The following is a 17,933-nucleotide window of genomic DNA, read 5'->3' on the forward strand; positions in this document are numbered from 1 at the left end:
CTTTCTGGGGGTCTCTAATGAATGTCCACATGATCATTGAAGACTGTCCACCATAGACAATTGAAATTCAAACAGTTCTCAGCCCTGTGGTTACTCTGGGAATCATTTAGCTCCCAGATCACTGATGACTCCAGCTCAGATTTGTGGAGTATCACCCTATGCACCTACTTCTTAGTATTCAACAAAGACTTCAGAGGATACACTAGAGTTCTTTTATTGCATACTGCCTCTCCTCTAATGCACTGACACATAATTTCCATCTGCCTCAGCCTACTTGATTCATCAATAGTACTATTGTTTTTTCAGTTTCCTCCTGTCTTCTTATACATTCCAGAAATTGAATCCAGGAGGAAAGCTAGAGTAATTGTGTGGCTCATTTTATTTGTTTCCCTTTTCTCAGGAATCACAATCCTGTGATATCTCTTATTCATTGTTGGAAAACTGTTGGTTCATCTGTCTTCACAGTTTTCTAGTTTTTTATGGTGAGAGGGAAAATCTAGTCCTTGATATTTCATCATGTCCAGTATCAGAATTCTATCTTCCTACCTATTTATTTACCTGTCTACCTATCAATTTTGTTTTTATACACAATTATTTCACTTACATGGACATTAGCATTCATTAAATGTTCTTTTTTTCCCCCTTTTAGTTAGGTAAACTGAAGAAATATGATGTGGGACCTTTACTTCTCTGGGCTCTTTTTCTCATTTGTTACTTAATTTAAGGCATTTATTGTGAAGAAATTTTCCAGCTCTGTTTTTGTGATTTAAAAAAAAATGATTTCTTTCTCTTTATAATTTCCCTCTCATTTACAGATTTAGTACTCTACAAGCAGACTTTATGTTAATATGGTATTATATAATATAATTGGTTTTTAAGGTTTCTACTAGGAAACTTTTTGTAAGGGATTAAGGATATAAATGAGTCTGTGGTTCACATCAACAATCACTAAGTGTAGTCAAGCTTGAAAGATTTTGACATTTAACATTATTTTGATAAAGAAAGTCATTTTTCTGATGCTTATGCAGGTGAAATAAAGATTACCATTTTCTTATAGTTTGCCTATCAATGCATGATTGTTAAATTACATTAAGAAAAGATAAAAATAAATTAAGGTGATTTTTTTTTCTTCAGTAAAACATATGATTTGCATGGCTTGATTGATAAAGTGAGAATAAATTGCTTTCTCTTGTACTATTCAGAAATTGGTAATCATTAGATGGTTAGCTGACAACTTTACACTTGAAATGTGCTGATTAGCTTGTTTTACCTTAATAACCCTATGATAGTGACCACCTTATCTTGCCCTTTAATTTTAAAATTAATGAACTAATCATTTATTGTGTGGTCTCTTTCACTGTTCTGCCCAATTACTTCAGTGTTGAATGGTACTTTGCATTTTTGCTGGTCCACTAGTCCCATATTATGTTCTTTCTCAACTTTTCTATTCAGCTACAGGATAATTAAATGCCATATTTTAGCATCTTGTAACCTTGACACATAAATTCTTTTCTCAATGGTTCAAATTAATAGACAAATAATGACCCACTAGAAGTTGTAGTGAGACATTATTATATATAAAATGTTAATGTAAATTAAATGCTAAATAAGAATCAGTAATACATGACTATTGCTTCATATTAGTGAGTTATATAGAGTGTTGAGTGAATATTAAACTTTTAAACTATTGCTTAGTTGTGTGCATATATATGTGTATGTGTTTATGTGCACTTAAACTAAGTGCTTTGGAAATTAAAATTTTACTTTGTTAATTTTCATACTTTGCTTCCAAATCCCTGACTCAATGAATTCATAATGTATATATGTGTAACTGGTATGACAAAACTAGTACAAGGAGTGAAGGGGTACAAAGCCATATTATAGCAAGGTCTTTGTATACTATTTAAATTAACTTAGTATTAATACAAAATCTATGGTTTTACATTATATACAATTATAAGCCCCAAGGCAATCACTAATAAAATATAGCAAATTGTACAATGGAATAAATAATAAGAGAATTAAAGTGTTGTACTATTAAATATCTACTTAACATAAACAAAATCAAATAATGGAAGAATCAAAAAAGACATACGATACAAAGAAAAAAAGGCAAAGAGAGAGAGATTGATTTATATTAAAATACTAATGAATGATAGCTATATTAAGAAAAAATAGAAATAAATTAAGGAACTATATTTTAGGGAAACATTTGATTTCATTATTGGATTGGTGAAGTGAGAGTAGATTGCTTTCTCTTATGCCATTTAAATGTGTGTGTGTGTGTGTGTGTGTGTGTGTGTATCTCAATCATATGCTCTGTAGGTCACATGAGAATGAGAACCTTATTAATGTTGGAGGAGTGGGTCAGATCAAATGTTTCTGAAGAAGTGAAATATGAATAATGATTTTAATCATAAGTAGAAGTTAGTCAAGGAAAAATATTCAAGGAAGAAAAAAAGGAACATTTATGGAGATACTGAGGTGAGAGATATCTAAGTGTATTTTATTTTATTTTATTTTATTTTATTTTTTTTTTTTTTTTGAGACAGAGTCTCACTCTGTTGCCCAGGCTAGAGTGAGTGCCGTGGCGTCAGCCTAGCTCACAGCAATCTCAAACTCCTGAGCTCAAGCGATCCTCCTGTCTCAGCCTCCCGAGTAGCTGGGACTACAGGCATGCGCCACCATGCCCGGCTAATTTTTTTCTATATATATTTTTAGCTGTCCATATAATTCTTTCTATTTTTAGTAGAGATGGGGTCTCGCTCTTGCTCAGGCTGGTCTCGAACTCCTGAGCTCAAACGATCCGCCCACCTCGGCCTCCCAGAGAGCTAGGATTACAGGCGTGAGCCACCGCGCCCGGCCCTAAGTGTATTTTAGATTATGAAAGAAGGCAAATGTAGCTTGAGTAGGGACCATGCAAGATGATGTTGGAGAACGCTGTTCAAGGGACTTCATAAATATAAAATGACAAAAATAAAGGGGATGTGAATTTTTCATGTATTTATTTAATCATTCATTTAACATCTGTAATGTTGTTATCCTGTTCTGTATTTGGGGATTAAAGAATAAATAAGGCATGGCCCATTACTTTAAAGAAGTCATGAGCCTAGTTAGACAAAAGACACAAACAAATACTTAAAATGCATTAAGTGTGACATGATAGAGGACATCATTCTACAAGTGATGTGGATACGTATCCCTTGGGATATACAAAGATTCTCCAGAGATATTATTTTTATACTTACGCTTTCTTATTAATATTGACCCATATAAAATTTCACATATTTAAGTATCTTGGATCTAAAAATGGCAATTATATATGGTTCAATTTGATAAAAATTTATTATGAAGATTATGCCTATAGTTGACATATCATGCAGTTCTTCTTTCCAAACTTCTTTATTAAAATCACCCTTATCTCTTTTCAAAGAAAGACATACTTGATACTCTTCTAGAATCTTGTTATGGCACTTGCCTCAGGTGCCATAAAGAAATATAAGGGAATAAAATAAAAGCATAATTAGAACACCTTTTACATCAAAATTCACAAGACTTTTAAAAATTCTGATCAGGTAATAGCGTTAGAAACAATATATCTTGACCACAAATATGATATCCTGAATCCATATATAACTATAATTGATTTGTTGACACTTTTTTAAAATTGATTTATTGATAAAGCTTGTCATCGCTAGTAACAATTTTTGTGAAAGTGCATTTTGTCTGAAACTAATATAGCCATTCCGGCTCTCTTTTGGATGCTCTTTTCATGGTATAACTTTTCCAACATGTTACTTTAAACCCATTTATCATTTTGTATTCGAAGTATTTTTATCCATTTTGCCAATATCTGTCTATTTGTCTGTTTAAAACACTTACAATGATGTTTTTACTGATAACATAAGATTTATGTCCGCAATTTTGCCTTTTTTTCTCTGTATCTTATGTCTTTTTTGATCCCCTCTTCTTCCACTATTTGATTTTGTTTGTGTTAAGTAGATATTTAATAGTACAACACTTTAATTCTCTTATTATTTATTTCATTGTACAATTTGCTATATTTTATTAGTGATTGCCTTGGGCTTATAATTATATATAATGTAAAACCATAGATTTTGTATTAATACTAAGTTAATTTAAATAGTATACAAAGACCTTGCTATAATATGGCTTTGTACCCCTCACTCCTTGTACTAGTTTTGTCATACCAGTTACACACATATACATTATGAGTTCATTGAGTCGGTTTTATAAATATTGCTCTATGCAGCTGCCTTTTAAATCAAATAAAAGAAGGAAAGTGTTACAAATAAAAATACATTTATTCTTTCTTTTGTATTTATCAATATATTTACATTTACCAGTGATCTTTGTTTCTTCATGTGTATCCAAACTACACTCTAAGTATTCCTTCTTTTCAATCTGATGGACTCATTTTAGTATTTCTTCTAAGGTAGGTCTGCTAGCAATAAATCTCTCAGTTTTGGTTTATCTCAGAGCATCTCAATTTTTCTTTGTTTTTAAAGAATAGTTTCGCTGAAGATAGAATTCTTGGCTCACATTCTTTTCCTTTCACCACTGTGAATATGCCATCCCACTGCCTTCTGAACTACGTTGTTTCTGAAGAGAAGGAAGCTTTTAAACATACTGAGGATCGTTGGTATTTGGTGAGTTGCTTCTCTGTTATTTTAATCATTTTTTTAAACTGACAGATAAAAATATATGTATCATGTACAACATAATATTTTGAATTACATATTCATTGTGGAATGACTAAATGTACCTAATTAACATATACATTACCACACATAATAACATCTTTGTTGTGAGAACATTTAACATTCATTCTTTTGGCATTTTTTAAGAATACAATATATTCTTATTTGCTATAGTTACCATGTTGTACAATAGATCTTTCAAACTTATTTCTCCTAATTAACTGAAATTTTGTATTCTTTGACCAATATCACCCTCCATCCACCAACTACCCTAGCTCCAGGTGTCCACAATTCAACTCTATAGCTCTTTGAGATCAACTGTTTTAGAGTCTACATGTGGATAAGATCATGTAACATCTCACACCTGTTAGGATGGCTATTATCACAAAGACAAAAGATAACAAGTGTTAATGATGATGTGGAGAAAAAAGAACGCTTGGACACTGTTGGTGGGAATGTGAGTTAGTACAGCCATGAGGAAAAACAGTATGGAGGTTCCTCAAAGAATTAAAAATTGAACTATAATATGATCTAGCATTACCACTTCTCAGTATATATCCAAAGGAAATGAAATCAGAGAGACATCTGCATTCTCATGTTTATCACAGCATTATCCTAAGTGTTCCTGAAAAGATGAATGAATAAAGAAAATATGATATGTATGTGTATGTGTATATACACATATATATGTATACACACACATACATACACAATGGAATACTATTCAGCCTTAAAATAAAAGGAAATCCTGCCACTTGTGACATTTATGAACCTAGAGGACATTATGTTAAGCCTTTTCTCTATTTTTGATTGCAAGATTTTTCTTTTTTCTTTTTCCTTTGGCTTTGGATAATCTGATAATAATGTGTCCCTAGGTATGAATCTCTTTGAATTTTCTGCCTGGAGTTTTTTAAGCTTGCTTCATGGTTGTGCAAGTTAATGCATTTAATAAAATATGGGAAATTTTTGGACTTTATTTCTTCTTCCAGGACACCCTATATGCATATGTTGTTATGCTTGGTGTTGTTATACCTATAGGGCTTTGTTTATATTTATTTTTTATTTTTATTTTCCTTTTGGGTCCTCAGGCTAGATAATCTTAATTGACCTGTGTTCAAGTTTGCTGATTCTTTCTTCTGCCATTTCAAATGTGTCATTGGACTCCTCTAGCAAACTTTTCATTTCAGTTATTGGACATTAACTCCAGCATTTCTAGTGGGATCTTTTTAAGAAATCATTTATATTTTTCTTTATTAATATTTTCGTTTGGTGAAATATTGGTCTCATATTTTTCTTTGATTATCTAGACATTGTTTCCTATTTATAATGCCTAATTTACAGTCTATCTAATAACACAAATATTTAGGCTTCCTCCGCTATGGGCTCTATTGCCTGCTTTATTTCTTGTGTATGGGCCATACTCTCCTGTGTCTTGCATGTCTCTTAATGTTTTGTTGAAAACTGTACATTTTAAATAATATAAATTGGTAATTGTGGAAACCAGAGTCCTTTCCCACCCACCAGGGTTTATTGTCATTGCTATTTGTTGTTATTGCTGCTGTTTATTATTATTATTATTATTGACTTTCCTAGAATAATTCTGTAAAGTCGGAATTCTCTGTCATACATGGCCATGGGATTCTCTCCTTGGTTAGCTGAACTTTCATCCAATAATTGGAGATTTCCTTAAATTGTTTAAATTTTACTTTTCCCAGCCTTGGCTGAGGGGCTTTAAGTGGATGTGTTAGTTTAAACCTCTAACACTCTGGCTGGCAGTCTATGCTTGCCTTTGGCATCATTTCTTGCTTGCAAAGAACCTCAAGATCAGGCACAGGTGAGAACTTTGGGCCTTTTCAGATCTTTCCTGCATATATGCATGTTCTTCTAGGATTCTAGATATATGTTGGAGCTTTTCAAAGCCCTTGTGGGCATCATATTCCTCAATATTTTTCTGTTAAGTTTTTTATTCAACCTTTTGCTAACCCCAACTGGTACTGTGAGCTAAACTGTGATCTTAAGCAATTGTTGCTGATTATTTTTGACAAATGCCCCATGGATAGGTCTGTTCACACAGAGTGAGCTTTGAATTAGGTCAAATAGTGACAAACTCTGAGAATGGAGATTTTCAGCAAGCTACCAGACAGGTCAAATAGCGCAGGTTCTCTGGGGATGGGACTTTTGGATAACTTGAAATCCATCAGTTTAGCCTCTCCCAATGGCTATGAGGCTTCTAGTTAGACTTTTGGCTTTTAAGGCTACCATGGAGTTCGGAAAGAAAGTCGTGAGCAGCACAAGGTTACACAATGCAAGAATTGCTTTTCGTGAAGAGATTTGGCTATTTTCTTGAATAAACAATTCCTGAATTTCTGCAAGCCTTTAGTTAATTTTCAGAGTTCAGAAAAAGTTGAATTTGACAGTATGTGCAAGTGTTTTCCTTACTTCTCTAGAGAAGTAAATTTTTGAAGGTCCTTGTTCCACAATTTTGGAAGTTGCATCTCTGGATACTTTATACTTTAATTTGTACTATGAGAAAGATGCCAAGAACCTTCACTGGGGGTAAGAACTGTCTCATCAATAAATAGAGCTGGGAAAAGTAGATATGCATACGCAGAAGAATGAAACTACACACTCATCTCTCACCCTATACAAAAATGAAGTTAAAATGAATCAATGACCAATATATAAGACCCTAAACTCTAAAACTACTAGAAGAAAACATAGGGGGAACACTTCAGAACATTAGCCTGGGAAAAGATTTTATAAATAAGAATCCGAAAGCAGAGGCAACAAATGCAAAAGTAAACAAATGAGGTTATATCAAGCTAAAAAAGCTTCTGTACAGCAAAGGAAACAATCAACAGAGTGAACAGATAACCTAAAGTATGGGAGAAAATATTTGCAAACTATTCATCTGAGTATTAAAATCTAGAATATAAAAGAAACTCAAACATCTCAACAGCAAAAAACCAAGCAATCCAATTTAAAAATATAGGCCAATGATCTGAACAGACATTTCTCAAAAGAAGACATATAAATAAATGACCAACGGATATAATAAAATAAATGCTCAGCATCATTAATCATTAGGGAAATGAAAATCAAAAACAAAACTGGATACCATTTCATCCAAGTTAGGATGGCTATCCTCAAACAGACAAAAACCAACAAATGCTGGTGAGGATGCAGAGAAAAGGGAATTCTTGTACATTGTTCATGGGATTGGAAACTAGTATAGTAATTCTGGAAAACAGTTTGATGTTTACTCAAAAAACTAAAAGTAAAATTATAGAGTTCCCATATGATCCAGCAATCAGATGCCACTACTGGGCATTTATCCAAAGGAAAGCAAATCAGTATATTGAAGAGACATCACCCCTATATATATGATAGCACTATTCATAATAGCCAAGATATGGAATCAAACTAGATGTCCAACAACAGTTGAATGGATAAAGAAAATGTGGTATATACATATAATATAATGCTGCGGTTGTTATAGGAATGCATATTACACTTATTTGAAGATTTTTCTGGCTTATTTTTTTATCATAACAAAACAGTCTAATACAGCCTATTGGCTTTTCAATAAGGATGGACCTTATACTAGTCAGGGTTCTCCAGAGAGACAGAACCAATTGGATAGATAGATAGATAGATGAGAAGGGATTTATTAGGAGTGTTGGCTCACATGATTATGAAGGCTGAGAAGTCCCATGACAGGTTGCCTGCAAGCTGGAGGCCCTGGATGCCAGCAGCATGGCTCTATCCAAGTGCAGAAACTTCCAGAATGAGGGAAACCTAAAGTGTAACTCTCAGTCCAAATCCTAAGACCTGAGAACCTGGGGAACTGCTGGTATAAGGCCCAAAGTTGAAAGGTCACGGAGCCTGAAGTTCTGATGTTCGAGGGCATGAGAAGAAAGGTGTCCCAGGTCCAGGAGAGACAGAGAGAAAAATTCACCTTTTCTCAATTTTCCGTTTTAGTTGGGGCCCCAGCCCATTGGATGGTTCCTGCCCACATTGCAGGCAGATCTTTCTCACTCAGTCCACTGACTCAACTGTTAATCTCCTCTGCAAACACCCTCAAGAATAGACCCAGAAATAATGTTTTACCAGCCCTCTAGGTATTCCTTAATCCAGTAAAGTTGACACCTAAAATTAACCATAACAGGCCTTTTCAATTATTTGTGTGGTCAATATTTTTCTTACATTGAGTTAAATTCAAAGCTCTGAACTTTTACATTATACTTTAAGCATATAATTTTTAACCTCAAATATTGTATGGAAAAATTGTTTAACCTATAATAATTTGAAACTCACAGGAAACTGAAAAGTAAAACCCTCATTTTATATATGAAGAATTGATTCTCAGAAATATTAAGCCAGTCACCTAAAGTTGTATAATGAGTTGGCATCAGAATTGAGATTATAATGTAAGTCTTTTGTCAAATGCTGAGACCTTTAAAAAGCTGTAGCACAATTCCATTAGTTGTGTTAAATGTTATACTACATAGACCAATATGAATTTACCAGTAAATAGGCAAAGTACCTTTGGGCACCTACTTTTCAGAAGGTGGGTATTTATGCATCGCAAAGGGAGGTCCGAGGTTAAGTCAACAGTTTAAGTTATTGATTGTTCAAATATCGACGACAAAAAAATAGTTTTCGGAGTCGAAGATGTAGCCCTGACTATTCTGTCTCCAAGCATGCATAGGGAAGCAGGGGAACTATTACAGAAAGCCCACAAAACAATTTTTCAGATAAACAGGTTCTAAGAAATAAGTGCAAAGAAGGGACCAACTCTAAAGCAAAAGGGGATGAGGACTTCTGCATATGTGTATGGTGGAAAGCAGGTAAAATAGCTCTTCTAAGGTACATAGTCATAGGTAGGAGGCAGTGCATACTGGCGTTCTCAAAATACTAGGTCATTTAAAACTCACAACTACAGGGCTGCTGCAGATCCAGTGGATGTCTAATGAGCATGGAGCAAGAACTCCCTATTGGTAGGGGAGTAGGATAGAGGCCTGGATAGAGAAGAGCTGTTGTCTATCAGTACCTCTAGTGGATCTCTTCTCAGTTAAGAACATCACTGGGGGACAACTGCATGTTATGAGAAAGAGGGAACCTTAAAAGCGTGGGAGAGATTTGGTTGGCTTTTCTGGTAATCACTGTATCAAAGTGGAGAGTGTATATTTGAGATGATCAACTGATTTTATTCAAGTCTGAATACACGAGTTTGCAGTTGTTTTTATTCCATAATATTCTAGCATGATAACTACATTTTATAAGAAAACTGTGCATACAATTTAAGAAGAAAATGGTACTTTTTCAAGATGTGAGACAGACCTGCATTTCTTATTGACATAGAAAATTATCCTATCATCTAAGTCAGATGTGAGAATAGTTATTCCTAGGTGATCTACATTATATAAAGCATTTAAATATCATTTTTTGGAAACTTTCACAGACAAATGTAAAAAACTGTTCTTGGTTGTCATGGATATTAGCTACACATTTAATTAATATTTCCTTTGTTTTTTCTATATTTTGTAAAATATAATAGACTTTTACTAACCAGAGTTAGTAGACGTGATTAATTTATATGGCTGTAAGAACCTGTTGATTTCGTTTAGGCTAATGAAGCCCAAGATCTCCTGATGCCTTTAAATAAATACACATACACACACACGCACACACACACACACATTTACATATAAATATATATATATATATAGAGAGAGAAATGTACAGTATGCTGAAGAAAGTAGGAAAATTTGCAAAAGTGGTACAGGTTCTATGAATTCAGATAAGCATTTTAATATATTACCATAAAGGAAACTATTGAAAAGCTATCCAATTTTCCCTAAAGTCACACATCTGTGACCAAACCAAGAATAAAAGGGTAAATTGCAAGTGCTTGTACTACTCTCTTACCACTACAACATTCTGCTCCTTCTCAAGGTGGAACACCCCCCCCTTTTTTTTGCTAGGATAAAGGAACTTCCCAGGGTATGTTAGAAAAACCACATTACACAATGTGGTATTTTGGTCTTTTGTCTGAATTCTAGATCAAGGCAGGGCTGTTAAAGGCTTTAATTAATCCTGAATCAGAAGGAATCAATTTTAACACTTCTTCACATTAGGGGGGCACTAAAATATCCACAGTGTCTTTCTCTTAGGACTTTCTAAAAGGCAGAAATCATAGTGAAACTGACAGTTGCAATTTTGGAACTAGACTAAATCCCAAGTCCATTATTTTTTTTTCAAAATAAAAATCCACATTCTTAATTTTTAAAAGCAAATGTGTTACAACTCAAATAAATTTTGCTTATGCATACTGTCATAAAATTACTTTTTGGAAAACAATAAAACAAAAATAGCTTTTATAAATATTTAACCTTAAATACTTTATAAATATTTAACTTTGGCCACATGTTCAGAAAATATTTTACAGTGAATCAATTTATGCCAGTTTTTTTGATAACAGAGAGACTTTACTTACTTACTATATCTGATAAAAAATTTTTTTTACAACTTTTGACAAGGCTGGGTAATTAGATTTTGCAGCAAGTGACGTGACTAATGATACCAAATATTGCCTCGAGAGTAAAATCAGTCCCTGGAGGAAAATGCTTCACAGGCAATCTAAGGATCACTTTCCTTGACCTATGGCTTCAGGCTTTTACTTAAGAGTGCCATGTAGTCAGAGTGCTATTTTAGTCCTTAACATCCATGTGTGTGTCCAATAGAGATGGACAACTCCCTCGTGGTGTGCCTAATTCCTCCAGGCATCTGCTTTCCCACTAGTGATTCTGATGTGTCCACATATCAGAAACAAATCCACAGGTCAAAATCTTCTCTCCAACAAGTAGAATTAGAAAGGAACATTTTGCAAAATTGTTTCCTAGAGGATACATATTTGCATAAAGAAAATGCCATCCAGAATTGAACGTAAGGGATATTGTGGAATGATTAAAAGTGCTAAACTCATTTTTCAAGGTAATGATTCTTCAAAAGAAGGCTAAAGGAAATAATATCTTTAGTTTGTGAAACGAAAGACTAACTAAAGTTATGCTTACTGTTGTGATCAGCTGAAAATAAACACGTTAAATAAAGAAGGACGTGTGAAGACGCTGTTTAAAAATGATTTCCTCTAGATTTATTTCCTCTAAGACATGCTGCATACATTACATTTCAGAGAGCCAAAAAGAAAACATGGCTAAAGAACTTTAGTTAATTTTGGAGATTTAAGCATTTAAGCTCATATTTATGTGTTTTTGGTTTTTACTTTTATTTTGTATTATATTACACTACCTATGAAATTTTGACATTCAATGACATCACAGTTAAGACACTTTGAATGATCCACACTTGGTAATAGTGTGAATATTATTAACCTTGCAATATTTATTGTTATTAGTGTTTTAAGTAATTAATAGTGATAATTTTTTAATTCAATATATATACCAGCTCCTTCACCTAGATTGTTCATCAATTTTCAAGTTATTTTATTTTTTGAAGATGCTTTTTAAGCAAATTTTCTCTGTGGTTTGAGAATGTTAGTTATGTGAATGAGCTTTGAAATCAGATTGGAATTTGTGTTCTGGCCCAACCATCTGCTAGCTTTATGTTTTGACAAAATTAATAATTTTTCTGGGCCTCTGTTTCATCATCTTTCAAATGAAGGTGAGGAGGAGGAAGATCAAGAAGAAAGAAGGTGAAAAACCACACAGTGTTGACACGGACATTTTTAAAAAATACAAATAAAGACTATACTTTCAGGGATCATTTCTATAGTTCATGAAAAACACAAATGATTTTTTATTTCTAAGGTAATGAAAGCTAGAATGGTTAACTTTAGGTAGATTTTATTACATTGAATTCTAACAAACTGTAACTAATCCCTCTTACTGTTACTTATCTTAATAGTAACCACAGATAATATTTATTGAACAATTGCATATGTTAAGTGTTATGTGGATTTCATACTTGTATCAGTCCTGAAATCATATTGATTGGATTTAAATTCCTGCTTTGCCATGTTTCACTTATGTGACCTTGGGGACATTGTTTAACCTCTTTTAGCTTAGTTTCTTTAGGTGTAAAATATGGGAATATTAATAGTGACTACACCATTCTGAAGTTGTAAGGATTAAAGGAATATTTGAGAGAGAGACCCTGACACAATAAATTTTCTACAAATTTGGCCATAACTATTAGCATTAGTATTATTATGTCATGTGATTTTACAATTTTATTTAGGCTAATTTGACAGTGACTTTTTCATTTTGCAATGATAATGCAAGCAAAGATAGATCATGGTTTAATAAACCAGTTGGTGACTTCCTCATGAGTTCAGTGAGTATATTTCATTGGCTATAGAATTTTTACTGGACTGTATACACTCTTTATTTTTAGATATATTTACTCAGAAGCTATTAGGAATAGTGCTAGAATGTTATGATTACAAACTCAAATGCTATATGGTTCCACTTCCCCTAAGTTTGCAGGATTCTGTACATAGTTGAAATATAGGCCAGGGGTGCCTCTTGATTTTTCTAACATGGTTCCCCTAAAATAATTGCAATGCAAATGTAATTACCAGAAATTTAAGATAGTAGAAGAAATATCAGAGCTGACTATTTTCTTGGACAACACATTTCAATCTATGGGTGACTTTCACCAATGATAGCTGAAGGGGAGAAAAGACAGTGTAATCTACACACTGCCATTTCTAGCAGGCACATTGATGTGCTGAGGGGCTCTCAACACTTACTTTATCACCATCTTATTTTTTCTTATTTTCACCATCTCCTAAACCCTCCAGAATCCAAATGAAAGCCACATCGATCATTTTAAATTTTTTAATTTCCACATAAAAAAGCAAGAGGAAATAGGTACATTTAAGTTTAATAATATATTTTAATCCAATATAGCCAAAACATCATTTCAATATCTAATCAATATAAAAATATGAATGATGTATTTTGCTTTTCTTTTTCAGGTTTCAAAATTTGGTGTGGATTATACCACATCTCAGTTCAGATTTGTCACATTGCAGGTGCTCAGTAGACATATGAGGCTAGTGGCTATGCTATTGATCATAACAGATCTGTAACATATCTTCGCCCACGTAGTTGTCTCAATTAGATGATTTGAAATCCGGTGGTCACACTTCATAGATTTTAGGGATAGTATAGAGAAAAAGTAACAATTCATGCATGTGCATGCCAGTATTATTACTAAACGTTCAGCACTTGTCCCTGAGGACACATCAGAATAATGTGTCCTCTCAAACAAGTGGTTTGAGAAGAAGGAAAGAGAAGTTTATTAATTTGCTGGCAAATGAGGAGGCTGGCAGACTCCTGTCTCAAAGTACCAGCATCTTCCTTCTGAGCAAAAGTACAGAGCTTTTAAAGGTTCTCAATATCCCATCTTTGGCTAAGACAATCTCATGACCTCCACCCAGAATTATCCCATTTTGGCAATTTCCTGATCTCTACCCAGATAACTTCCTTGAGCCATTTCCTGTGGCACAAAGAACAAAATACACCCCCCTGCCCCTCCTGACCACTAGCCTGAGGCAGGGATGCAGGTCTTAGTTCTTCAAAAGGAGTGGGGGATGTTTTAAAGAGACATAAAACATTTTTGCCATGTTTTCAAGCCATTTCTTCTGTTACAGTATTTTGTTTCCTTATACATCACTATGTTTTGCTCCCTTTCCTTCATTTTTTGAACAGAAAATCATGTCCATCCATCACAGGAATTTCTCTTCCAAATTTGTTTTTCACCTTTCTCTGTGATATTTTCTCTATTATCCCATGTGCCCTGCTAATGACAACTTGGCATGCTTATTTAAAGTCACATTATAAGTATAATTAAATTTTTTCCACATTATAATCCCCAAATGCTAAAGAGTTGAAATTAAGATTTACATTCCCAGGTGTTCCCAGAGGCAACTGTGCTTTGCAATTTGATGTGAAGTGCAGGCGTTGAGAATAAAAGTGCTCCTGAAAAACAGAACTATTGGATATTACTGTTGTCTTGTATTCTTCTAGTTTGAAATTTGATGCGCATTGACAGTAGCAAAAATGCTAGCAAAGACATAAACACAAAAGCATGAATTTGTAATCATTGCCAGAAAATATTTGGCAATTTCATTTTCTTTGATGAGAATTACAACTGTATTATAAAGTACGGCAATTCCTGGATGCCAATCCTTTAAATTCATTTAAATAACTTAGTTATATTAGTGTCATGTAATGCTTTTCTATTAATGTGGTATTTGTTGTCAATATTTCTCCCATGAAAATTGATCTGCATCTTCATATTGTAGTACAGTTGTAAAACCTAAAGCTGTTATTTCTTATGTAATCTAATGAAAACATGTGTTTGTTGATTAGCTCCCTAAAAGAGCCTTGCATTTTGCTTTATATGCAAATAGCTGTCTTTGAATTCTTATAAGAAGTTATATCAAAAACTTCATAAACTCTACATATTAGTTACCAGTGAGCTGCAGATCTTTTAAAATTTAAATTGTGTGTTTAAAGCCAAAAGACTGCAGTTACATAATGGAAATGTGATGTTAGGACTGTAAAGGAAAAATAAAAATCTCAGGACCCCCAAAATTCGTTATGCCAAAAGGGAAAAGTGAGCCTGTGAACTGAATCACACGAGCACTGTCATCCTCTCCCCATCGAGATACAGGGGTCCTTTTTTAAGAAATGAAGGGGTTTAGAAAATGACTAAACAGGGCTTTGGGGGTTTTCTTTTTTTCTTTTTTTTTCTTTTCTTTTTTTTTTTTTTGGTAGACAAGGTAAGGAAGGAGAAAGGAAACCTGGCTGGCAAGGTGGTCTTGTTTTGCAGATAAGCCTCACAATAACAGCTTTCAGGGAAAGGTTTTTATTCAGAACTTTAAGGGTATCAGACTCCAAATAAACCTGTTCCAGATCAGATAGGCAAGGCCTGGCTGTATTAACAGAGATTCTCTATAGATGTGAATTTCTCCCCTGCCTTCCAGACCTAGACAGCCTCCCAGCATTGTTCCTGTTTGCCTGACAACCATCTCAAAATATTAAAAAAAAATATATTTGGGGGTTAAAATATTTCTTATTTCCTTCAGCCCCAAAAGAAACCCCTTCAAGATATACAGCCCCTGTAAAATGAGTGCAGGTCAATTATAAATTTAGGACTATAGCCTAAGTAAACTCTTAACTGTCGATTACAAGTTTGTCTCCACAGATGCAAACCAAAGAAGAGATATGATCACTCTTCTACCCCACCCTGAGAAGGTTCACAACATTGACTATTTCCTCTACCTCTTTTTGAGTGTTCATCTTATGTAAATTTACTGAGCACCAAATTCAAAAGATTACCATCAATTGCCTCACTGCTCACCTCCTTCCCCCCTCCCTTTTTCCTGTACATCCCCTTTTTCCTTTAAATGTGATGTTCTCGACCTTTTCTGAGAGCCCAGTCCACAGCAGCTACTTTGTGGGCTGTGCTTTTCCTGGGCACACCCTTAAAATCTTGGCAGAATAAACCTCAATTGAGTGTTACTCTTGTATCCAGTCACTTAACAGAACAGATTATGTCTATTATCAATAATCAATAAGTATTGCATGAGAGGATAAATACATAATGTAAACATTATATCCCAAATTATAATACTAAATTATAAATTATAATACTAAAATTCTCAAAGTTAGGGTTAGAGAGAGATGAAAGAAATCTAGGCTAGTGATTATGATGGCTATTATACATGAAAATATAAAATATATAAGGACAATTAGGATATATGCATAACATATAATCAAGATAGCTTTAATGTTCCTGTCACCTTAACTAAATCTTAGGTTTCTTCCTGACTATAGGACCCTGACCTCCCTTTTCTTAGACCATTTACTTTAGAAAATTTGCAATTGTAAATTATACCTCTCTCTCTTTGAGGTGTAAATGTTCTCCCAACCTCTTGCCAGTTTTACAACCCAGGAATGTTTTTCTCAAGGACCTGAAAACCATGTCTTATATAATTATCAAAGGAGATATGGCCCCTGTATTCCAGTCTCTGTGAAAGGGTGGGAGTTTAACTTAAATCTAAGAGCCAATTATCAAACAGATGGCCTAATCTCATTGACCAATGTCTCCCATAATGTTCTTCAGTTCTTTCCTACTAGCTCACACCAGCACTTTCCAACTTTTGCTGCAACAGAGTTGAATTCAATTTCTCTCCCCTATCGTAATAGTCTTGAACCCCATTACAATAGTCTTAGACAATGTCTTCATTGACTGTTTAACTCTGTTTGGTGTTATTTTTCATTGAATATATATATTTAGTTATACATATTTGTGTATATATATATATTAAAAAAATTACATTCAGTAAGTCCTCACTTGCTGTTGTAGATAGGTTCTTGGAAACTGTGACTTTAAGTGTAACAATATAAAGTAGGCTTTCAAATAACATCCTTTTGTTCAAAGTCTTTTCATTATAACGTTGATGAGAAAAACAAAATTGGTTTCTGTTATATGTCGTTATATATCATTTCACTTAAAGTCTCAGTTTCTAAGAACCTATGATAACGTTAAGTGAAGGCTGTATATAATTATATGTATATGTATTATTAAATATATACATATAATTTTAGGTGTGTATACATATATTTAGGGATGCATTCAAAAACAATAATCAGATTTTTGAATGAAGATGTTCTAAACATAGCATTGTTTAGCACAACAAAACATTAAAAACAATTTAAAGTTTCAGTAATAAGGCACATAATATGGAATATGATACAAACATTCAATTCTTGCATTAAGCCATTTTTTAAAATATGGAAGTGCTCAGTTTGTATTTAAATTTTAAAGAGTTACAAAATAGTACATATCATTAACCCCTTTTAATTTGAATGTATTCGTATAAAATAAAATAAGGATATAATTTTGAATATATTCATATGGAATAAAATCCAAATTTTAGAATAGTAATTGCCAGGTTTGGTGGATATTGGGCAAATTTAATCCACTTTTTAAAAAACTTACCCTATTATGTAACTTCTTTGCAATGAACAAATATAGTATAATCAGGAAATTACATTATTTTTTAATTAAAAACATATTTAAATTTTCTTGTGTGAATTTAAGACTTTTTATAAACTCGGGCCAAAATTTCTTTAATGTATGGAGGTAGGGAAAGTTGACTTTTGCATGTTTCAT

The sequence above is a fragment of the Eulemur rufifrons genome, chromosome 3 (genome assembly GCF_041146395.1).
Source record: "Eulemur rufifrons isolate Redbay chromosome 3, OSU_ERuf_1, whole genome shotgun sequence".
NCBI classification, from domain to species: domain Eukaryota; kingdom Metazoa; phylum Chordata; class Mammalia; order Primates; family Lemuridae; genus Eulemur; species Eulemur rufifrons.